The 26,134-nt window shown below is 40.0% G+C and overlaps 1 long non-coding RNA gene across 1 annotated transcript; it reads right to left on the bottom strand.

Moving 5' to 3' along the window:
• Positions 1 to 368: 368 nt before the first annotated feature.
• LOC121634502 lies at positions 369 to 23,011 on the bottom strand. Its single transcript, XR_006009243.1, has 4 exons — positions 23,002 to 23,011; positions 13,449 to 13,460; positions 13,052 to 13,053; positions 369 to 580 (listed from the first exon to the last, which is right to left on the bottom strand). It is a non-coding gene; the product is annotated as an uncharacterized LOC121634502 (long non-coding RNA).
• Positions 23,012 to 26,134: the final 3,123 nt, after the last annotated feature.

Here is a 26,134-nt window from a genome sequence, read left to right as displayed (position 1 = left end):
ACTGCCATATACAGCAACATGCCCAGGTACTTCTGCATGTCTTGCGTGGTGACTTCTCTCCAGGTGAATTTCATTTCTTTATCCAATTTTTTAGCTGCATTCTTGTTAGTGCACAAGATTTTGAGGACTTCCAAATCAAAAAAATGTGAAAATATATCAAGTGGTGATGATTTACCGACATTTAGGGGGGGTTGAACACCAGGATGTCGTTTTGGGGTAAACCTTAGTGGTGGAGGAACTACATCTGGGTCTTCTTCGGTTTTCCATCCACTTGTAGTTGGACGTAATGGTGACCGACAATGAAAGGCATCACCAGCACCTCCGTGGCCCGGACCATGGCAGAGACTACGGTCCCGACTGTAACTGCTGTCTGGTACTGACTGTGTGGGTGGCCCATCACCAGAAGGAATGCTAAAAGTAATAAAGACATAAAATTTCACTTTTAGCCATATAAACATCCACTGTAGGTTTACTAAGACATATTGCTTGTACACAACTTATTACTTACTCTGCTTCGGATGAAAATGCGCCATTGTGGTCACGATCGTCCTCAATCAACCTTTTGGGTGTTTTTATAACTCTAGATGATTTTCTTGACATTTTCTCTCACAAATAAGATCGTATTGTTGAAAAAGTTCTCCAAAAGTCCACTCGTTTTGTCCTCTTTTGTCCTCTTTCTGCTCTTTTCCGCTGTTGCGCTGTGTGACTCAGCAAAGTAAAGTCTCGCCTGTGTTTGACCTGTCGTATCTCGCGATTGCAGCAGCCTTCCGTAATAAGCCTTATATGAGTGCAAAGGCCATTCTCTCTACTTTCAGGAACTGTTTGAATGATTTTTATAACACAAATGTTCTAGGAATTACGGTAGTTAGAACAACGCATGTAAAAATCTGTTGGCCCCGACATGGTCGGTGTTAAGGGGATAAAGAGGGTTGTATGCGGACCGCTAATGTAACATTGACATAATGTCCCCATAGTTGTAAGGCTAACTTAGCTCCGTTAGAGTTTTATAACAGCTTGGAAACACATAATATATGTTTTTACGTTTTTAGACGACTGTTATTAGTTGTCGTTTCGTTATTGTAGTATTACTGCTTTTGAAAGCAGTGTGCTAAAGCAGGATCAGTCTATGTGCTGAATGAAGCTTCTCATTAGCTAACCGCGTTGTTCATGTTTATTGCAGATGTAACTGTTAACCTCGGTGTATTTGATTATCAATGATGTATTCTTGTAACATATGTGGAGTAAACGTTCAGTCCGTTAAAGCATATGTTTTGATTTGCAAACTGCACCGTAATGAACCCCGACATATTTTTAAATGTGTTGAAATAAGTTGTAAGCAGGTGTTTGTAGGCTATACAGCTTTAAAGTCACATTTCTATCGCCACCACAACAGTACACCAACCGGTAACGTTATTCATGATGTGACCTTAACGCCATTAAAATGCACTGTCCCACCTTGTGAATGTCAGTGTGAGGGACCTAAACCCCTGGTTGCTCACTTAAAGGAGCACATAGCAGAGGGGCGTCAGGTGGCATGCCCAGTGAGAGGATGTAAAAGTGTGTTCACTGGAAAAACGTCTTTCACCTCTCACATGTCCAGAAAGCACAGACACTGGTCAGATAATGTGATTTGTGCATCAATCCAGGATACACACTGTGACAGTCCCATTGCTACCATACAGGATCCTGCCAGTATGTCACATGCTGATGACACTGGAGGAGATGAGTCTAATTTCAGCAACCTGTATCTGAGAAATATACGTATGTTTTACATGAAACTACAGGGACAGCATCTTCTTCCAGTGTCTACTATTATATTCCTCTGCTAAAAACTTTAAAAGGTATGCAGGAGTCCATTTTTTGGCAGGGCCTCATGTCAGTGGATCCTAATAATCTGTCCAAAACAGATGTTCTCTTTGACAGTTGTGATGGTAAAGTGTTTATGTCAAACACATTTTTCAGGAAAACCCAGGTTGTCTCAAACTGGTTCTATACCAGGATGCATTCGAAGTTATGAACCCACTGGGCTCTGCAAAAAAGAAGCACAAAATTTTAGCTGTGTACGTCTCTCTTCTTAATATGCCTCCCCATGTACGATCAAATGTTAACCACATGCAGCTGGTTTTATTGTGCAGAGAAAAGGATTTTAAGAACTTTGGCTATGACAAGGTTTTTTCTGAACTGCTTACTGATCTGAAAGAACTGGAGGAAAATGGGATAACAATGGGAGATGAACATGTTGTAAAGGGAGCTCTCTACTGCATTGCTGGAGACAACCTGGGCTCCCACACCATTTGTGGTTTCACAGAAAACTTTAATTCATCTGAGTACTTCAGCAGATATTGTCTGATTTCTCGAACTGAATTTCAGGGTGCTGATCCTAACGTCTGTGGACAGCAGCGGACCCCAGAAACCTACAGATCTGCCATTGAACAGCTAGAAGCAGAGGATGCTCCACAAGTACAAGGGATAAAGTTCAGGGGTCTCATTTATAACCGTTGCGTACGCACAAAATGGGGCCTGAAACTGGCGTACGCCTCTTTTCACGCAAAGGTTGTGATTTATAAAAAACAAACTTGACGTGAAAATGTGCGGTCTTTCACGGCAGCTCTGACCCATGCGTACGCTGGTTTTGGAGGCTGGGGGAATTGGCGACACAGATGGAGAGGTGGGGAATTAACAACACACTGCATCCAGAGTCCTCTTGTGGCAGCGTGGGGTCCTGTCACCATGTCTCCAATTAATTTTGCGCTCTGGCTGTATGACCGCAGATGTGATTTCGGCTCACTGGTCAGCGTGCATGACTTCAACCCGGCAAGAGTTCATAACCCGTCTCCGCTGTCTATGCGTCCTGCTACACTCTTCCACATCCAATTTCTCTATATTGCAGGAGAACAGGCCGACATTAAAAGGCAATTTGCAGCAATGTCCGGTTTTCCTAATGTAATCGGCGCAATTGACTGCACTCATATTGCTATAAGGGCCCCATATGTCGATGAATTCATGTATGTCAATAGGAAGCATGTGCATACTATCAATGTTCAAGTCATATGTCAATCCAACATGATGTTGACAAATGTAGTTGCACGATGGCCTGGCTCTACACATGACTCTTACATCCTAGCGCAAAGCAGTGTAGAGAAGAGACTGCAGGCAGGCGCTGTACGTGATGGCTGGCTTCTTGGTAAGACAATAACTTTATATTGACAACCAGCTTAGCCAGATGCAGACCACTGATGCACTGTTTCATTGAAATGCAGGGGACAGTGGCTACCCCCTCCGGCGCTGGCTCCTGACCCCCTTCCCAAACCCCCAGAGCGCAGAGGAGACCCTGTTCAATACCGCTCACTCCCGTGCGCGCTCAACTGTAGAGCGCGCCATCGGCCTTTTAAAATGCCGGTGGCGGTGTCTGGATGCGTCAGGGGGTAGATTATTGTACCATCCCCAAAAGGTGCGCAGGATCGTGAGGGCGTGTGGCGTGCTGCACAACCTGGCACTGAGGCACGGCATCCAACTACCTCCTGGCCTCCCCCCTCCTCGGAATGCCGACCCTCACCCACAGCCCCCTCCCAGACACAGGGAGTTCCAACACGGGGCACGGCTCCGTGAGGAGGTCATGCAGCGATTAAGCAGACAATAAGGTTCACTTTTTCACAAGCTCTTTTAATGTGTTTGAAATGTCGAACATAATGTCACACAAATTATGCAGTGTTGTTCTGATTTCCTTCAGTTCATTGATGGTTTCTTTTTGATCTCGCCATGGTCCGCTCTGTCCCGCTCACAGAGTTAACTGAGTGTTAACTATGTGTTGCCACTCACGACACTTAGTCTTATTTGTCACGCCACTACTGTGGCTACCAAACAAAATAATTTTTCGACTCTCCACCTCACTCACTAATGCATCGATTTCTGCCTCTGTGAAGTTGCGTTTTTTGGTTCGCTTCCCTGCGGTTGCCGTTGTTCATGGATCACAACATGGATCAACTGGCTCATTTTAATACACGCTGAGGTACTTTGCATTGACCATTTATGGTGGAAAGTGGGTGTGTAGTGGGCGGAACATGAGCCAAATTCACCTGCGCAAACTTCAAGGACGAGTGTGATTTATAAAGGGGAAATTGCTTGCACCTGTGCGTACGCACGGTTTTATAAATCAGAATATTTTATGGCGTACGCCAACTTCTGGTTTTGGGCGTAAGTACACTTTTAGTAAGAATCCTACGCACAGTTTTATAAATGAGACCCCAGGTCAGTATTTAATTCTCTACAAAACTTTGATGTTTGCTCACCTGGTATGCCCCCCTGTCTCGGTCATGACATCTTTGAGGGTGTCCTCTCATATGATGTTGCTCTTTACCTCAAGTACTTCATCAAAAAAAAAAAAGTGGTTCACCTACACAATTTTAAACAGGCAAATTAGTCAGTTCAAATACAAAGCAACAGATGCTTCCTCTAAAACTTGTGAGGTTAGTCCTCAAACATTGAAACTGAGTGGACATGCTGTCCAAAACTGGAACTTCTTGAGACTGTTACCTCTGATAATTGGGGACAAAGTGCAGGATCCCCAAGACAATGGATGGCAGTTAATTTTGCAACTTAAGGACATTGTTGACTTGATTTGTGCTCAGCAAATTTCCAAGGCCCAAGTGGCCTATCTGAATATTCTCATCCAAGAATATTTGGAAACCAGAAAGGCACTCTTTCCAGATATCAACTTGAGACCTAAACATCATTATTTGCGGCATTATCCAGGACTGATCCTGAAATTTGGCCCACTCATCAGGCTATGGACTATGCGTTTTGAGAGCAAACACAGTTACTTCAAAAGATGTTCAAGGCATCTGAAGAATTTCAAAAATCTGTGTTTGACTCTTTCAGGGAGGCATCAAATGTTTAAGGCCTTTCTTTCTGCTGGGTTAGTGAGTCCTCCAGCCTTGCAAATAAAAGATGGCACGCCATTTTATTCAGAGCTTTACAGTGAGCAAGTTAAAGGCGCAATCTTCCAGTTTGGCTTCACTGAAAGAAATACAAAAATCCCTGTTGATGTTCAGTATAATGGGATGATTTACAGGAAAGGGCAGTTTGTTGTCAGAACGAATGATGATTCATTGAAGTTTGGTGAAATCATCCTCATTCTTGTGAAAGATGAGTTTGCACTTCATTTTCTGATGAGAGTATATGATGGGGAATTTCTTTCACACTACCACATGTACTTTGTAAAAAAGGACACTGGAAGATTAGAATGCAGACCTCTCAGTGAACTGATTGACATGTGGCCTTTATCATATTACATAAGCAATGGATACCAGATTGTCCCATTGAAGCACAGTCTTTTGTCACACTAAATCAGAAGGCTAGATGCTAACCTCTCTCTTTTGTGTGTCTTACAAGATATGTCTGAATCACAGAGGATAAGCAATGCCATAGCAGCAGTGCTTCCCAATCTTCCTGATCAAGTTGTCAAGTCAGTTGAAGATACTTTGAAGGCACTTGGTGCAGTAACCACAGATGATTTACAGTACATTACAGAGGAAGACTTGCTGCCAGTATTAAAGCCCATACAAGCCAGAAGGCTGGTTGCTGCCTGGACCCAAAACAGTGAGTATAAAACATTGCCACCATAACATAGTACACTGATCTTATTGTAAGTGATCATATCAACAGAAAGCAGTCAAAGTTGATGCAGTAAGTTTTGATCATACATTGCAGTCCTGCTAAGTGTATGTAGAAAAACTGAAAAAGGTTTAATAATTTCAAATCTCTTTTGTTGTATTTTCACAGACTCGTCCACTTCAACTCCAGTCCTGGCATGTTCCTCTCCAGTGTCTCTCCTTTCTTCTCCCTCCTCGGTCCCTACCTCACCACCATCTTCCACAGCTATGTCATCACCTTCAGGAAGCTGTTATCAACCTGCGCCAAACTGGATAGACAATTTTCAGATACCATGGCAGAAGCTTCCTGAAGAGTTAGTACAGAGTTTGGAAAGACAGAAAAGGCCAAGTGCACGGCTACAGCGTGAAATGATAAGGATTGTGGTCTCTGAGATGATGAAGATTTGTAAGAATCCAACCAAACACAACTCCACAGAGATAGCAAAAAGGATGGTGGCCAGGTATCCAAAGTCTCTTCAAGATGTGATTGATGGTGATGTAATTGGACTTGGACATCATTCCCTTGCAAAGCAACTCCAGTCAAGAGTTGAAAATGTCAAAAGGCCTGACACTCCAAGAATACAAAAACGCAGCGCAGCATCAGATGATGACACCGATGAAATATCTGCCGAAAAAAGAGCTAGTGTACAAGATACGTATGGCTGTATCAACTGGAATCCAAAACACCTGCCAGTCCCAGAAACTGTGGAGAGTCAGCTAGAAAAAAAAGAAAAACTGAAGAAGTTTGAAGACATAAATTCAGATTCTGTGAAAGAATTAATCAAGTCCACCTATTTCACGCAGCGGAAAGATATCATTAGTGGTACAAGCATCCAGAAATTAAGTCAGGAATGGCCATTTTTGTTTAAGGAAGTTGGTATGACTGCACACTTTCAGGAACTGACTGGTGTGAGTTTGACTGAGTCCTTCCTTGCCAATGTGGACAAAAAGGGGGCACGTCTATTAAACTTCTTCAGATGTGTCGATGCACATAAAAACAAATAAGTTCTGGATGCTCTTCTCAAGATTCAACATGAAAGAGGCCAGTCCACTGGTTGCTCAGAAGACGTCATATAGATGGTGCTTCTTTTACTGGCTTATTTTAATGAGAAGGAAGAGCATCTGTTTCATTTCATTGAGAAGACCAGCCTTGCTGAGGAGGTTCAGATGGAGAATGTCCCACCAACACCCTGCATTGTTGTGTGTGGTAAGTAAACTGAATCACATAAGTACTATTGAATGTGTATTTAGTCCTTGTCATTAAAGTCAATTTTTTAATTCATGTTTATTATTAGGGTCTTCCTGCTTTGCTGCAGAGACATTTATGTTGAGCATCGACAAAAAGGTTGTCAACGACCACATCACTTCCTTCACATCTGCCATCTGCCTGACGTTTGGCAGTTACTACTGCTTCAATGTACACTACCCAGTGGAACTACGGTCCACACTGGAGTTCCTGCAACGGTAAATTTTCTTTCTTTTTCTTTTTAGAAAATGCAAAGCATTTGATATCCCACCTAAGGTTGTTCTCTCGCTTTCCTAAAGGCGTTTCTTTTCAATAAATCCTGAGAGAGGGACCAAAGTCGAGTGGAAGAAGAAGAAAAAAGTGTACTCTGTCAATCCCAGGGTCTTCACTCTGATCTCAGACCTTGCTGACCATGAGTGGACCTTCCAGTGATGTTGAGGGACTAAGGTACACTGAATGTTTTATTCACTGCAGATGTGTTAGTGAAGTCTTTCTGAAATTGTCGGGTACAGTTTGTACATGTTTAGCTTTTTCCTTCTTTTTCTTAAGATTTATGATACAAGATTGTGAAACATTTGCTCCCCTTCAGGGTTGATTTTATTTTAACAAAGGGAACTTTAACAATGTTTTTCACATTCATGGATATTTTGGCATTTGTTAAACTTCAAATATTTGACTTGTTACAAATCAATAAAGAGTTTATGTATAAAAGTTTATGGTTTCCGTTTTGTTTTTTTCTAGTACACAAAAGTGTAAAAATAACTTTTAATTTAACAGTAAAATATTAAATTAAACACATTTTGTAACTGTTAAATCTATGCTTATTTCAAAATTTTGCTGTAAAATAAAAAGTTTTTAGTTTTTAAAAAAACAGTATTTTGCTATTAAAAATAACAGTTTTCCATGTAAACTCTCTGGTAAAAAATGTTTTTTTAAAATATGAAAACTTTTTTTTTACTGTAAATTTTTTAAATTAGCACCCTTTTAAACTGTAAAATCAACAGTATCAATACATTTTTTACCGTAAAAGAAGAAAATGTTGTACTGTAATTTAACGGTGGCATTTCGGCAACCACAGCTGCCAGCAGTTTACCGTAAAAACATTTTTTTTTTTTACAGTGTAGCTCACATTAGGCAGTTAGTCATACCAGGTAATGACAGAGCATGAATATATTGAAATTTCAGAATGATTCACGAGACTTTTCATGCTCGACAAACACAGCTCGCTGCTAGCATGGCTAAACTGAAAGCAGGAAGGGAAGCAATTAGTCAAAAGAAACCCTGTTTATGTTAATCTTGTACTCTCATCCTGCCACAACATGACTATTTATCTCCCTGTACTCCTCATTTCCCTGTTACTCTCTTGTTTTTGTTTTACATTTTCACAAATTCATTTTCATAAGCACATTGTTTTCCTCCTCATGCCCCAAACAAACTAATAGCACTCCTCTATGTTGTGTCACCTCCCTGTTTATTAGTCAGGAATACATTCAGCCTCAGTTACTTCATTCATAAGTTTCTCTACAATACAAAATATGCCCTTAAAGAATTATGTGAGAAACAAATTACATTGCACGGATGTGAGCAGCCCCGGGAGAAGAGTATTGACTGGAATATGATCTGAGTGGTGATAAACAGGATGGTAAATGCAGAAATATGGAGGTAATCAATATTATGTTTAGAAGTGAGGAATTAAATTCATTTAGAAAGAGACAAACAAGACGTCTAATTGATTTTTATTTTAGCCATGAGCCCCTTGGATGGTTTTCAGACTAATTTTAATTTAGTCCTATCTGAGGAGGTGTGAATTACTGAAACAAAAAGATGAAGTGGTGCACAAACACAAATGTATGCTATATATCTACATGTCAGCAGGAGATTTATGCAATATTGACTGAAAATCAGCAACAAAATGAATAAGTCTTGCAGGCTGATCATATTTTAGTCTTTCCAGAGTTTGGCCAACATTCTCAACACCTGTTCCAAGAGAGTAAATATGCACTCACCTAAAACTTGACCTGACAATCACATGGCTGAAACTCAATGCATTCAGTCATGTATTACAATATATCTATATATATATATATATATATATATATATATATATATATATAATAAAGACTAACATCTACAGACTACACTTAGTATCGGATCAATATGGAAATTTGCAGTATGTAATATGGATGAATTAATTCCTGTTCCTCAGGAAAAGCTCTCATAACACATTTTAAAGAAGGATTTTTCTCCCATACAGTCACATTTCATGTGAGTTCATGGATTAAAGTTGTTTGGTTATTCTGACATTACTACATAAACAAGTGTGGGAAGATAAAACAAGCATATATCATGCTAGCAGCTGTAAAGCTCTTTCTAGCTTTTATGCTGTATTAAGCTAGCTTAATGTAGCTCTTTGTCTTGAATAGTTAAAGGTAACCTGAAATGAAAACCCTTAGATTTTAAAAATATTTGGCTTTCCTTAAAAGTTCTTATTAAATAAGTTCACTTAACTTGATATTAGAAAAGCAAAAAGCATGAATATAATAAGCATGTGTTATGCTAGCAGCCATTCAGGAGTTGCTATTTGTTCGTGTTCTAACATCCTTTCTCTGAATTCTAGTGTTTAAATTTGACAGAAAACACTTAGTTTAAGAAGGATTTTTCTCCCGGATAGTGCCATTTCATGTAAGTTCATGGATTAAAGTTGTTTGGTTATTCTGACATTACTACATAAACAAGTGTGGGAAGATAAAACAAGCATATATCATGCTAGCAGCTGTAAAGCTGTTGCTAGCTTTCATGCTCTATTAAGCTAGCTTAATGTAGCTCTTTGTCTTGAATTTTTAAATGTAAACTGAAATGAAAACCCTTAGATTTTAAAAATATTTGGCTTTTCTTAAAAGTTTTTATTAAATGTGTTCAGTTAACTTGAAATTAGTAAAGCAACGAGCATGAATATAACAAGCATGTGTTATGTTTGCAGGCGTTCAGCAGTTGCTATTTGTTCATGTTCCAACATCCTTTCTCTGAATTCCAGTGCTTCCATTTGACAGAAAACACTCACGTTTAAGAAGGATTTTTCTCCCATATAGTGCCATTTCATGTGAGTTCATGGATTAAAGTTGTTTGGTTATTCTGACATTACTACATAAACAAGTGTGGGAAGATAAAACAAGCATATATCATGCTAGCAGCTGTAAAGCTGTTGCTAGCTTTTATGCTCTATTAAGCTAGCTTAGTGTAGCCCGTTGTCTTGAATTTTTTAAATGTAAACTGAAATGAAAACCCTTAGATTTTAAAAATATTTGGCTTTTCTTGGAAATTCTTATTGAATGTGTTCAGTTAACTTGAAATTTGAAATGCAAAACATGAATATAATAAGCATGTGTCATGCCAGCAGCCGTTCAGCATTTGCTATTTGTTCGTGTTCCAACATCCTTTCTCTAAATTCTATTGCTTCCATTTGAAAGAAAACACTCATGTTTAACACTAGAACTGCCAGTATTCCAATACTCCTAGAACCGCCAAGTAGGGTAATTTTTACAACCCCCTGCTTCAATAGTGCAAATAGCCCAATGATGCATTGAAATTGTTCGTTTACATTTAATAGTTTAATAGGTATAATGGAGACTTAAAAAAAACTAAACAGTCACAACAGCATTTATTAAATAACAAAATTACAAATTTCAATATTTTAGTTCATTTTAGAGGAAGACAATATAAATAAACGTTGCTGGCAGCCCTCTGACTCGCGAGTGCGTCGCACTCCTTGGTCGTGTTTCAAGAGGGTTCGGGTGGGTAGCTGACATCGCCACAGACCCCTTGCGCCCTTTGCGTGGGCTGATCCCCGCCCTGGTGGCGCGATGGAGTTTGGGCACACTGACAGTCTGTCCCGGTCGACAGTTGCGCCGGGGGTGAAAGAAATAAACTAATGTAGAGTTAGCTCAACTAGAGCAGAGAATGTTACCAGGATGTTACAAAATGACATGCCATCACCTTTCACTGCAGCCCGTCGGCTACCAGGCTGAGTATGTGTGGTGGGTGATTCCTCAGTTGTGACCAAAAGCCAGAACCTTTTCCTTGGTCTGCGATCTTTCATCAGGTTTTCCTCAATAGATGACTCGTTACTGGGTAAAAATGATGGATCATCACTTTCTCCCGATTCCTCCACTGTCTCGTCCGAATCCTCCTCACCCACATCCAGAGCTACTTCTCCTCCCTCCGACTCTCTGTCACTCAGGCCTTGGAATAATAAACAAACTTCTTTGGCATTCATCCATCTATTGTATTTATCCGTTTGTCAAAGTTAGCACTAGATTACCCTAAACAATTATAAAACCCTATTACTCACTCTCTGACAGCTGTCAAACTCACATGCATTACTAAGCAACCAGGAGTGGCGCGAATGGGCGTGACGTGAAAACATCTGACAGCTGAACACAGTGCATTAAATTAGACGGTAGAAATTACCTCCTTGGCGGTTCTAGGTATATATGCTCAAATTTCTTTTTCTTGTGATCACACACCCACCATAATTCACTGTATGTTTACTGGACCCATTTCAGGATAAGTCATGAATTGAGGGAAGTTTATTTTAACAGAGATACAAGTGTTTGAAAAACCAAGGAGGTAAAATTTACCCTCTTGGCGGTTCTAGTGTTAAACATTAAAAACTGTGTCATTGCAATGAAGATAACAAATATTTGGATCTGTATGGTTCACGTGAAGGCCATATTTGGATTTAAAAACAGCAGGTTTTGTCTAATGATGACTAAAAGGGATGCTACCAATGGTAAATATCACTTTTTACAGATATGTTGCTCCCATCAGATTCATAATGAGCTCATATTTTTTTCATGAAATGGTGAAATGTCTCAATTTCTAATATGATCCAAAATGATGTTTAAGTTCTATTGGAACTAAAATATGGGCTGATAAAATTGGAAATCATGGCATTCACAACATCCCAGCTCATTGTGAATTGATTTCTAAATCTTTTAGTCAAAATTAATTAAAATTATTCAAGACTTTAAAAAGAGATTTTTAAATGCTGCAATCAGATTTTGCTATGGCACAAACCTCCATTTCTGCTTTTATAAAAATGTTTGCATGAGACTACACACATTTCTTCAGCAGAACCAGTTTGTGTTGCATTTGATTTGTAAAAGAAAGGTGTAATCATGAGAATTAATTTTCCATCTGTGGCTGGAAGTTGTTGTTTTTAATATTCAAGGCCTGTCTTGTACTCCTGTATTGTGTTGTGCATCATCTTGTGAAAATGCAGGTGTTACCTCATCGAGCTTCAGGTAATTGGTGGGCAAGCAGAGTTCGATTGGAGAGGGGACACAGCATTTAAATGTTTTTTTCATCAAAGAAAACAATCTCATATCAATTTGTTTGGTACTGAGAGGCATAAGTGCCTGTTAGCAGCTGTTACCAACAGTGACATCTATAAATGGCAGATGCAGCTTTTTAAAGCACATGTTTGTATTTACAATGAGCTCCCACACATATTTGTCTATGGAGAAAGACATTATATTTACCCAGGTTTATGTACTCTCACCTAAAATGTAATATAATTCCATGTTTTCTTGTATTTATCTTCTATGAAGGAAATGTCCCTCGGTGCATATTAACATAGAATAGCATCCTCTGAATTATTTACATACTACTTGATCAAGCAGTGATTTATTTATGCAATTATGATTTATATATGTTGTAAGAGTGGTCCAGGGATCAATTTTAATGACTTACACTAGAGAAATTTGCTTTTTGTCCCCACAGTGTCTGAAAAGATTTGCACATCTTTTTCGCAGAGGGAATCCTGGGATCCTCTGCTTAGGGTGCTGGCTCTGCAACCTGACCCTGGATAAGCGGAAGAAAGTGGGCGGGGCTCCTTGATGACTGTTGTGTTGACTGATGCATATATTTAAGCATCCATATAACAGTAAGGAGTGATCTGAAAGTAGTTTACCAGCAATCATGTCTAGTGACATAACACCAAAAAAAAAAAAAAGACTTCAGTAGCAGGGTCTTACAGCATCCCCACTGTCCATCAACAGTGCTGCCGTGGAGAGGGTATGTAGCACCAGGTTCCTGGGGATGCACATATCTGGGGACAACTCACCACACAGCTGTCAAGAAATACCAGAGACACTTCTACTTTCTCTGCAAGCTTAAAAAAGCAGAAGCTACCCCTCCAATCATGCTCTCCTTTTACCAGGGCACCACTGAGAGCAACATCACTGACTGCATCACAGTGTGGTGTAGAAGCTGCATCACCCCCTGCAAAAAGACTCTGCAACACATAGTAAAAGCAACCAGCAAGGTCACTGATGTCCCTCTACCCTCCCTATGAGACACTTTCCACACCAGCCTCACCAATTAGGATTGTTGAGGACCCGTCACACCCCTCACACTCCCACTTCAGTCTTGTAGCGCAGCATCCAGGCTGCTCCACAAGACTGTTTAACAGCTTCATCCGCCAGGCTGTCACTAACTCCCCCATCTGCCCCCTCCCTCTGGATTGTAAATATTGTAAATACTTTTATAACGTTTATAACTGTCTTCCACTGCCACTTTATTTTTTACATATTGTATTTTTAATTTAATTTTTTATTTTTTATTGACTTACTTCATGTATCTTTTAAATCATTTTTACATGTCCTTGCTATGTCATTTCTACGATGAGAGAGAGAACATTATCTCAATTCGTCTGTATGTTTTGACATATGTTGAATTGACAATTAAAGTCTTTGAATCTTTGAATCTCAATTTCCAGCCATGCATTAGTTAACTGCATATATGTTTTTTGACAATCATTATACAATTTCATTCTGTTTTAATGAATAATAGACTAGTAACCAAGCTTAGTGGGTTCACATAGCTGAAAAGTTTAACTAAAAAACAACTAACTTAATGTGACGTCTTGTCTGGGTTTTAGGACGGACAGCATATTCATCTTTCAACTTAACAGTGAAATTGTTCTGCGAAAACTACACATCCTACAGTCTTCCTACAATAACCCTGAGGGGCCATAAAAACTCAAAACATTATATACAGAGATGGTCATGTACAATAATGTCCTGCAGTTTGACTCTACATCTGACCCATCTCCAGATGTATTAGAGAGCAGTGGACTGCCATGTTTCGGCACCTGGGGAGCAGTTGGGAGGGGTTAAGAGCTTCTGTTGGTGTGCCGGGCACTTAAACCAGGGTTCTCCAGAGCCTGGCCAACCTCTGTACCACTACGCTACCACTCCCCCCTCTATTTATCACAACAGATGTATCGATTACAACATGATTTATCACAACAGGACACAGTTTGAAACAAAAACTATAGGCTATGTAGGCACTGGGCAAATTGTTGATGCTTTAGTAACGTGTGGCCTGGAGTTAATTTTCATTTTCTGTTGATGTCACCAGATGGGCTCGGCATCAAACGCATTGGTAGTAACAAAAGTGAAGAAACAATCTTTACTAGCTTGTAAACTGGTCCAGAATATTTACTGCTATGTTTCCCAAACAGCTATATGGAAAATCAACAGTCCAGAGTTAATGGACTGAATGGTCAAAGGACCTGGATGATAAACTGATTTTTAAACATTCTCACATATGCATCCAACTAGTCTGTCACATACTGTGTCCCATCCTGCAATGTCCCATAAGAAAAGTTTTATTCCCGTGTGACCAACAAGAGAAAAAAAGAAGAAAAATATGTATTGGTTGCACACACCACTGTCATTTACTGCACTGCCTCCTTTTATGTTTTAATTTTTATTTGTTTCTGAGAATGTATGTTATCAAATTCAAATAAAATCAAATTTTATTTATCTAGCACTTTTCATACACAAAGTAACACAAAGGGCTGAACATAATAAAAACAATTCATGCATATTAAAAACAAAGTTTAAAAGCCTTCACACGTCAAAGAATGAATGAATGGAACAAAGAATAAAAAGGCACAATCGTACACAAACTCACACTCATACAAACCAAGTGCATGCACACCCCCCGCCCACCCGCCCATACCCCAGTCTGTACCAACATGAACTCCCATCTCTAATAACTGTCTCTGAAAATAATAATAAAATGAAAACATCTGGCTCGACGCTACTGTGAGGAAACGATATCTTGGGGATCCAGTCACACCGGAAGCCAACCTCTCCCTGACCACATAGGGCGACACCACTGGAGCCACCCAGGTGAGGACAGGCCAGGGTCCACACCACAGTCACAGGGCTGCAGTGCAGGACCCCCAGCCACCCAGACATGGGCAGTCACCATGGAAACAACCCTGCAGACAGAGCAGGCAGAGCTACCGGTGTGAAAACACTGGAGTTAAACAGTAAAAACAAGAATAAATAAACTTGTGAACTATTAGAACTGATAAGAGTGACAAGACTAAATATGCCATAAAAATGATAGGCTGTTTCACAGTTGAGGCCCGTAGTGGTGGAACGAGGCCTCACCATCAGTTTTGGTTCTGACTTTGGGAACAACCAAGACACCGGTACCAGAGGACCTCATGGTCTGTGAGCGTTCATAATCTAAAAGTAGGTCTGATAAGTAAGAAGGCCCAAGACCATTGAGACATTTATAAACAACTAAAAAAATCTTAAAATCAATCCTGAAACGCATGCTGCAGAGTTCTGGAGTAATTGCAGCACAGAAATAGACTATTTATGATAATTATGATAGAATTATTATGATCAGGGTTTAAATTATGATCAGGGTTTAAAATATGGGGGAGCTAAGGGGAGCTTTGCTCCTCTGAAAGGCAGAGGAGCGCCCCTAAAGACATTCAGCTGGTACTTTAAAAGGGAGCCCTAAAATAGTCAACTTTCAGGTTACATTTAATTTTCCAATAAGGTTACTGATGTTTCTTGAAAAGAACAGCATTCGTTTGTCAGTGTTGTGTATTCATTTCTTTAATTAGTTAAATCCAAATCACTGAATATCCCAGGTGATCTGGTCATTTTCCTTCAGCACCATGGACAGCAGCAGTGTTTGTGTGCTGTGAGTGTCCATACAGCAAACACTTAATACGCTTCTTTTGTGGTTGTTAAGTATCTTTCTGTCCTTGTTGCTGATTAAACTAGCTCTATGCAGTAATAGCAAAGTTTTTTCTTTTTCTTTATTTGGTAGTAACCATATTTTTGACCGCGATACATGCGTTACAATATATGAGCAAGGATGTAACTCGCTAAGTCGCAGTGCATGCCCAAAAGTGAGGCTCCTCCAAAAACCCTGGTGTACTTCGAGCCCTGATTATGATCTCCTCCATCATGTTTACTGAGGTTGGAAGTGAACTCTAAACTCTGCAGTGCCCTCTAGTGGATAGATTACTTAACAACCGTGCCAATGTAAAAGCACACATGGAGAGTATGCTGGCAGTGATGTTTGACATTTGAACCACACATACCTATTTATATATGTAAAGGGAACATAAATTAGGCTTAAGAGTCCCAGTGGCTTCAGAAGTACAGTACCAGTTAAAAGTTCGGACAAATTTACCCACTGGATTTAATGGGGAAGTGTGTCTAGACTTTTGACTGGCACTGTAGTATGAGCTCCTTTGGATCTCGCAACAGTTTTATCATTTAGGTTTCCTGAGACTCAGATGAGGTCTTCTTGTGTGACCTTATACAAGCCTTTCTGGAATTAGTACAATCCATTTAACTTGCTACAGTTTGGCATCTAAGAGACGGTCATGTCATGTTGTTAGTTTGACAAATGAGATATTTCTGCTTTTTTGTTAAAACTGCAAAAATATAACAAAAATATATCTTTATTTTGTAGTTAAATATTATTTTGAGAGATTATTGTGGCTTATTTATAGAAAAAGTGCACATTTCCTCAATTTAAACCAACTCTAAAGCACTATTTGTTAGGGTTCCTGTCTGTCTCCCCTGTGTATATGTGTTCCCAGATTATCCTAGTGTGTGCGTCTGGCTCCCTCTGTCTGTCTTGTGCGTCATGTTTGTTTCCTACCTGGAGAGTTCAGCAGCAGCAGCAGCAATCATCTCACCTGGGCAGATCATCACACCAGAACCTCATACCACCACAGTATTTAAACACCGGGCTTTTCTCCACTCCTTGCCGGATCCTCCAGTTACCCATCTGGTATATCGTGGCCTTTCTAGTTTCTCTGTTGAAACCAGTTCGAGTTTAAAAACTCCATTCCTGTGTCTAGACTCCTGGTATCTTGGATCCTGCCTGTCCTGTCTGCCTGCTAACTTCCTGGACTGCTTTCCCCCGTTCCGATCAACTTCCTCGCCTCTGGTTCCAACCAGTCTGACTCAGCCTGCTCGCCGGGCCATCCAGTCTGCAGTTACCACTCTGGTCCTCGGATTTGGAACACGGATTCCTGTTCATTTCACGTCTGCATTAAAACCCTTTTACTTAATCATCCTCTGCCTCCTGGCTATTCAGTGTCTGCACTGTGGGTCCAGAAACCGTCACCTGTCTGGTCCAACGTAACACTATTAGGTTTACAAGAAGGTCTGAATACTTACCACATGTCTACATAGAGACATGAAGGTGGGGGGTGGGGGGGACCTCTAAATAATCACCCTGCAGTCTTTTTGTGTTAAACCCTTATCAGAAACATTTTTGATCCATTTCCACTGGCACATTTCACCTGAACCCAATTACCTGTATTTCAGCTTGAACTTTAATCAATCAGGTCTCATTTTCCGTTTAGCAAACCAATCAGTTCCACTGTCGGAGCCTCAGTCATGTGGATAATAAGCTGTCAGCCAATCACAGTGAGCCTGGGGCAGACACTGGCACAGAATTGGATATTGGCTGTGGACCGTGATTGCCCCGGCTTTTATTATCAGGGAACTGCTTCTCATCTTTTAATCTTATAGGAATTTCCACTGTGTGCATGTTTTAAGTGTTATTGCTTTTTTTTTTTTAATTCACGAGTAGTGGACACATTTTTATCATAATTTGTTAAAGTAAGTTTGGCTATCAGACTAATGTGAAGACAATGTTTGAGCAATATCCTCTAAAAGTCATAGTATTATTGTTAAAGTGGCTGTTATGCACATTTCAGGCTAATTTATTGTGATATGTGAGTCCATAAGGGTTTATCCAGCATTTTTCACAAACCCCTTATTTATTTCATACTGATCCTCTCAGAATGAAACTCTTCCACCCTGAGCCCTGCCTCCCCCTGATGCGGGCTGCCTCTGATTGGTCAACTGTTGGGAGCATGCACATCAACTGTTTTCATCATAGAACCACCGGCAGATCTCGTAAACAAACTGAAGTAATATAAATACAGGGCTGCCAACTTTTCAATAATCCTCGGAGTGATATTTGGTGGAACCAACCAAAATTTTGTCGCACAAACGGTAGTAAGACATAAGACTCAATTTTACTCATTTTATGCAGGTTTAGTCATAAAATACAGCACTCAGGAGTAACAAAATGTAAAAAAGGTACACAAAGTCTTCAAAGTACCAACAGAAACTTCAAAATAAAACAGGAAGCAAATCAACTACAAAAAAGGAAGATAATAAGACAAGACAGAGGGAATTTCACAACAATAATTTCTTGTTGGACTGGCTTTTGGCCTTTTTTGGGGCCTTTATTAACAGACGACTGAGGTGGTGAGAAAGTACGAAAATGAATGTAGCACGTGGAAAATAAAGACAAAGACACCGCTGCATGGTCAGACCAGCTCTGCCATGGACAAAGTGTCTTTCAAGGCATGTCTTGGACCAGAGCCTCACCTATTGGTCAATCCAGACTGAGCTGTGAGTGCAGGGAGAGCTTCCTGCATGGCTGCCTAGCTCTGCCGAGTGAGGCTGTGGGAGGGAAATGAAGGTTTTAGGTTGGCAGAAATGGCTGAATTTTAACAGGAGACTGTACAGGATCGTCTCTTTTAGTCTAAAAATCAAACAATCGCTGATGACTTTTTCGATTTAGTGTGGCACAGTAACTGAGAGGCTGTTCCAGCTGCAGACGCGTACAACAAACAGGCTGACTGTTCTGGGTTGCCTGGATCGTTGAGGTGAAAACCGATTTTAAATGTTCCGTGAACATCTGCTGAAGGTCCCAACATCTGGACGTGGTGATGGACCTGCTGCTGCTGCTGAGTCTGAAACCGAAGTCCATGTGGTTCATAATATTAATCTTTGCCAGCACTGATGTTACAATGTTTAAGTGGTGCTGAAAGTTTCAGTATATACGATTGTTATGCAATAAACTATTTGCTAGGATACACCAACAAACACGAGTCATGTTTTGTAGTGTACCTCCTGTCTTACTGTGAACTTATTCTACTCTGTATCTTCATTTACAAGAAGGGCATGAGCTGGCTTTACTTCCTGAGGAGGCTCAGGTCGTTTCATTTCTGCAACAAGATGCTGCAGATATTTTATCTGTCTGTTGTGGCAAGCACAATTTTCTTTGCTGCGATGTCCTGGGGTGTGGGCATCAAGGCAAAGGACGCCAACAGACTCAACAACCTGCTAAGGAACAGGCACAGTCTGTTTGTTGGCTGTAAACTGATTACTGTGGAGGAGGTGGTGGACCAGATGATGCTGGCAAAGTGGCTGACAACCATAGACAATCCCTCTCACCTCCTCCACAAAACACTGGACAAGCTAAAGAGCAGCTTCAGCAGTAGACCCATTCAACCCGCTGCTCTAAGGAATGAAACAGGTATATCCTTCCTACCTTCTGCAATCAGACCTTTACAACTCATCTACCTCTGTCCAAGCCACGATTACACACCTGGTCTAATTCCATCAGTCACCTTTTGGACTCTGAATCCCATCAAATTGCAGTTATGTATTTGTGCATACCTTGTACATACTAAAAAATAAATAAACATATATATATATATATATATATATGCATACATGTATGTATAAGAAACAAATATATTATTAGTATTATTATTATTACTATTATCATATACCATTGCTGCTACCATTATATACTGTCATTATTACACTGTACACTTTACGATTATCATCTCGCAAGTGCCTTTTAAGTGTACTTTTTCTATTTTTCTACTTCAATATTTCATCCTGAAAAGACAAGGAATCCACTGATACCAAATATGTCATGACTGATCAGTGGGAAAGGACTAAAATATTGATACAAAATGGAACTGTATTTTTTTTATCCTGATGCAGAAACAACTTAGATGAATTTCTCATAGAAATCAATCTTTTGTCCCCAAATGTATTGTAACATGTTGGCTAGAAAACTGCTGCTGTTATCAGCTCAAACTGTTTTAGGTCAGGTGCTGCTCACCTCTCTTCTCTAAGAAATTAATAAGAAGCTGCCCCTAGCTTCATTTTCTAATCCAGTGTTTTTGTTTTCTCCCTCTTTTCTGGTATCCAGACTTCACTTTCTTTGGAAAAATTGTGACTTTCCCCTCTGGCTGTCTGGCTGCAATCTATAACTCGGTTAAACCCACTGACCAGTGCTGCTGTAGAATGAACCATTTGGCACAGTTTTAGGGGGTGATGGGGCCTTTAAGAACATCCATAATTTTTATAATGCAAAATTTAGTGTGTCTGCACTTTCATCCAGGCAAACTGACTTTTATTATCATAATTAGGCATTTAAAAAATAGAACACACACAAAAAACACTTTTCAGTCTAGGATTTTCAAGGGTCCCCAACCTGCAGTGGGCCCTGGGAAAATGGTATCATTTACCACCCTAGTCCGACGCCACTGCATTTAGAACAACACTGATTAATTGCAATCAGAAATTCATCAAAGTTGTTACTGCTAATCATTTCACACTGAGGGTCGTGGTAGAAACAGTTTAGCTTTGTGTCAAAATTTAGGCTATGTCCACATGGCACCGAAGCCGGTTCAGGTGTGAAAACGATGTGAAAACGGTGGCGAAAACAAGGAGAAAGGCTTCAACATCCCCACGACACCTCTGTAGTACATACTACAAGGCTGTGGGGGATGCTAAAGAGTAACACTCCAAAGGTAGAGCGAAACAACACATGCGCAGATAAAGGCTCACTGTGTGTTGCAGGAAGTTCACATCGGAAGCAGAGAAGAGAATAAAGCTGAGGATTCACTGTGAAGCAAAAGAGAAACATTTCTTTGGACTAATGAAGAAGTTGAGCTTTTTCAAAAAATACTTGACTATAAAGCATAGGGTGGAAAAGTAGATTGGGAATTGGCCCATGTTCGTCACATTGACGTTATATCCTCGAGTTGTGCGGCTTCTCTGTACGCACAGTACCACAGACGGTAGAGAACTCAAACCTATCCACTTTGGTACCTGGCTTCAAACGTGGTTGGTTTCATGGAGGCTAATCCCTGGCTTCGTGGGGATGAAAGGGTGGTTTACTAAAATACTTTTGAGGTTTTGCTGCAATCCGGCGTTGTGGAGTCGGCCCCTAAATTCCTTTCCCAGCCAGATATTTTTCAGTTAGGCAATTCTTAGTAAGGCAGCAGGTTCAACACAAAACATCACTCAGTGACATTTACTGGAGAATAAATTTCAACATAATGTTTTTAAACATATTTGTTGGAGCAAATTTCCAACAATCACTTAAAATAATGTCTTACTGTAAATATTAATAAATATGAGTAAAGTTTGACTATATGACATTTATTATGCTGGATTTTTAAAGCAAACCTCCAAATTCAAGAGAGATCAAAATCACCTGACTGTATTTTTTTCTAACTTAAATACACATTAACTCAAACAATTGACATTTGATTAGATTATAAATTCTCTATTTGTATGTTTCAGTTTTGTTTGACAAGACACAAGAAAGAGGATTTTATTTCAGAAAGTCTACTACAACCATATTATTATTATTATTATTATTATGATTATTAATAATAATCATAATAATAATACATTTATTTTGTTTGTATAGCACTTTATATTATAGGGACTCTCAAAGTGCTTACAGAAAACTGGAATTTTTAAAGGGAAGGTTTTCAAGTTTTACTTAAAAACTTCTAAAGAATGTGGACGTCTCAGGTAATCTGGTAGGGTGTTCCACAGTCTTGGGGCAGCAGCTGAAAAGGCCTGATCTCCCATGCTTTGAAGCTTGGTTCTGGAAACTTGGAGGGTGTTTGTGGTTGTAGAATGGAAGGTTCGTGAGGAGATATGAGGGGTGAGGAGTTCCTGTAGGTAAAGAGGGGCATGTCCATAAATGCACTGGTAGGTAAGGAGGGAGATCTTGTAATCTATTCTGAGTGGGACAGGGAGCCAGTAAAGAGTTTTCAGGATGGGGGTGATATGATCTTGCTTGTGCATCCTTATCAGGATCCTAGCAGCGTTGTTCTGGATGTATTGCAAGTCTTTGAATGCTCTTGCCAGGGATTCCGATGAGTAAGTCAAGGCAAGGCAAGGCAGTTTATTTGTATAGCACATTTCATGTACAGGACAATTCAAAGTGCTTTACATAAAACAAAGACAATACAGATATTTAGAATAGTAAAAGGCATCAACACATAATCACAATAAAATAATAAATTACATTAAAATGATTAAAAGCAGGATAAGTTAAAAAAGTTACTGTGCAGATTTCATGCATAGGCACATGAGAAAACAAATGTTTTTAACCTGGATTTAAAAATGTCTACATTTGGGGAAAGTTTAATCTCCACTGGTGGTTTGTTCCATTTGTTTGCAGCATAACAGCTAAATGCTGCTTCTCCATGTTTAGTGTGGACTCTGGTCTGGACTAGTTGACCAGAGTCTTTGGATCTAAGAGCTCTGCTAGGTTTATATTCTCTGAACATATCACAGATGTATTCTGGGCCTAAACCATTTTGGGATTTGTAAACAAGCAGAAGGGTTTTAGTCTTAGTGACAGCTTTGATGTGGCTGCTGAAAGTCAGATCTGAGTCTATCAACACTCCCAGGTTACGAACTTGGTTGGTGATTTTAAGAGCCAGAGTCTCCAGGTGTTTACCAATGCTGACCCTCTTCTCTTTGCTACCAAACAGAATAATCTCAGTTTTGTCTTCATTTAATTGTAGGAAATTCTCCTTCATCCAGGTGTTTATTTGCTCCAGACACTGACACATTAAGTCTGTTGGACTGCAGTCATCTGGTGACAGAGACACATAAAGTTGTGTATCCTCAGCATAACTTTGATAACTAATGCTATAGTTCTGTAATATTTTACCCAAAGGGAGCATATACAAGTTGAACAGAAGAGGTCCAAGGACTGACCCCTGGGGGACTCCACAAGTCATGGCCACACGCTCGGATTCATAGCTGCTGATCGTAACAAAATAACTCCGGCCTTCTAAATAGGACCTGAACCAGTTAAGGACCGCTCCAGAAAGTCCAACCCAGTTTTTCAGCCTGTGCAACAGGATTCTGTGATCTACAGTATCAAACACAGCACTGAGATCCAATAGAACCAGGACTGATACTAGACCAGAATCAGTATTCAATCTAATATCATTTAACACTTTGACCAGAGCTGTTTCAGTGCTGTGATGAGGTCGGAAGCCGGACTGAAATTGATCAAGATTTCCACTTTCATTTAAAAAGTCATGAAGCTGATGAAATACAACTTTCTCAATAATCTTGGAAATAAAAGAGAGGTTAGAGACAGGTCTATAGTTGTTCATTATAAAGGCGTCTAGAGTCCTTTTCTTTAGGAGTGGCTTAATAGCAGCTATCTTTAGTGACTTAGGAAAAATGCCTGATGCCAGTGAGCTGTTAACTATCAGTAGGAGATCACTTTCTACTGAGGTAAAAACTGTTTTTAAAAAGTCGGATGGTATCATGTCCAGAGTGCATTTTGTTGATTTCGGATGCCAAACTGTTTCTTTTAGGACTTTTAAATTCACCATTTTAAATTGCAACATGACATCAGAATTATTTCCGGGTTTTAGACACAGACTAATTTTCTTGTTTGACTGTGTGGAATTAATATTTTGCCTGATTGTTTTAATTTTTTGGCTAAAAAAGTTTGCAAATTGGTTGCATTTCTCAGTGGAAAGGAGCTCTGGGCTTATCTGTATAGAAGGATTAGTAAGTTTTTCAATCATAGCAAACAGAGTGAGAGAATTGTTGACATTCCTGTTAATCATTTCAGATAAATGCAGCTCTCTGGCCTTGCACAGCTCATTGTTATAGTTACGCAGGCTTTGTTTGTACAGCTCATAGTAAATTTGAAGTTTATTTTTTCGCCATTTCTGCTCAGTTTTTCTGCATTCTCTTTTTAGGCTGGTAACCACAGGGGTGTTTCTCTATGGTGTTTTCTGTTTGCTCAAGTTGCTCTTGATTCTTATCGTGCAACAGCATCCATTACATTCAAGATTTTCAGATTGAAATTATCTAGGAGTCCATCAACTGACTCTGCACTGGTTGTTGGTAACATAGCTATGGCCTCCACAAACTTAGCACTTGTTCTTTCATTAATGTACCTCTTCCTAACGGAGAAGCAGGTTGATTGGACATTCTGAGTGATCAGTAAATCAAACAAAATGGTCTGAAATGGCCAAGTCAGTGGCCCCTACAGAAGAAATTTCCACACCCTTTGAAATAAACAGGTCCAGAATGTGACCTCGAATGTGGGTCAGTTCTTTTACATGTTGCCACAAACCAAACATGTCCAATATGGAACAAAATTCCTTGACATTACCATCCGTCATGTTATCTATGTCAATGTTAAAATCCCCAGTTATGATGAAATGGTTAAAATCAGTAGAGATAACCGACAATAGTTCAGAAAATTCATCAATAAAATTTGCACAATGTCCTGGACGTCTGTAGATGATTAGAAATAGGATTTTAGGAATGCCACTTAAAATAAAACTAAGATATTCAAATTTCTTTACACTGGAATGAATCTTTAAATAAGGCAGCTTCTCCTCCCCCTTTCCTCCCGTTTCAACATTTATACATAAAACTAAAATGGGGGGGTGCTGTTTCATTAAGAACTGTAGCACTTGTGTCTTCTGTTAAACATGTTTCTGTCAGAAAAAGAAAATCTAAACTGTGAGAAATGATGAAGTCATTAACTAACAGTGACTTGTTGGACAGAGATCTAACATTTAGTACAGCTAGCTTTATGAAGTTTACACTGGTCTCTGTTGTATTCTGAGTTATACAAGGTACAGTTAACAGATTAGATCGATTCACCCCACAAGCTGACCGTGTTCGATTCCTTATTTTACTAACTAACACAGCAATCCTACTGGGTCCAGGCTTGATCTCAGAACAGCTGTCAGTAGTAGCAAAACTACAGCAAGGACCTGGAACGCATCATGGCATGTTATCTTTGTTGTGAATTCTGCTGCTCTGGGAATCTCCTGCACATCCTCCCGTGCCCTGCTCGGTCAGGACAGATGATCTAATAGGAGGATGAGGAGGGGGAGGAGGGGGAGCCCTGTATTTCTTGGTAGGTGGTGGTCGCTGGGGTTCAGGCCGGGATAGAGACATCCTTTGAAGACCTTGGGTGATGTGGAAAAGAGGGTCGGGTGAGGGGGGAGAGCTGGGAGTTGATCACTTCTCTGCTGTGTCCTTCGCTCTTATCTGTACACTCATGTTTGGGTTTGCCGTCCCAACGGCATGACGCAAGTGTGCACCAAATAATCTGCATCCAGTTAGGTTTGGAGGCACACCATCAGGTCTGAATTGCTACTTACAGTTCCAAAAGATATTGAAGTTATCAATGAACTTTATCCCATGGGTGATACATGCGTATGATAACCATGTGTTCAGGCCAAGAAGTCTACTGAAAAGTTCAATTCCTTTACCCGCTGTAGTAATGGGTCCTGAAATGTAAACATGGTGTGCTCCCATTTGACACAGTCTCTCCAACAGCAGAGAAAAGTCTTTTTTCAGGATCTCAGAGCCAATTTTCCTCCTCAGAATATCAAAAGACCCTGTGTGGACAATAATCTTCATACCATCTGGATGTGAAGACAGAATGGTCGGCAACATCTCTGTCAGTTCCCTGACTGATGTATCAAAAAGTGTTAAATTTTCCGTCTTTGCCATCCTCACATGCTGTGTTATAGAGTCCCCAATGAGAATTGTGTCTATTTGTTTTTGTGTGGAGGCGCCGATAGCTTCTCTAGTCCTCCTCTTTGTGGAATTTTGGCCTCTCCTCCTGGTCTGGTTAGCCCTGGGCTGAGTTTTAAGGCTATTTCTTGAATTTTGATATATCCTTGCATTACATTCATCATCATTCATTTTAATATGACTCAACACATCATATTTATTATGCAGTGAGACTTCAGGTGGTGGAGTAAGTGCTGGAG

This window comes from Melanotaenia boesemani, chromosome 23 (assembly GCF_017639745.1).
Source record: "Melanotaenia boesemani isolate fMelBoe1 chromosome 23, fMelBoe1.pri, whole genome shotgun sequence".
In the NCBI taxonomy this organism is placed as follows: Eukaryota; Metazoa; Chordata; class Actinopteri; order Atheriniformes; family Melanotaeniidae; genus Melanotaenia; species Melanotaenia boesemani.
This window is presented reverse-complemented; position numbering and strand designations above follow the sequence as displayed.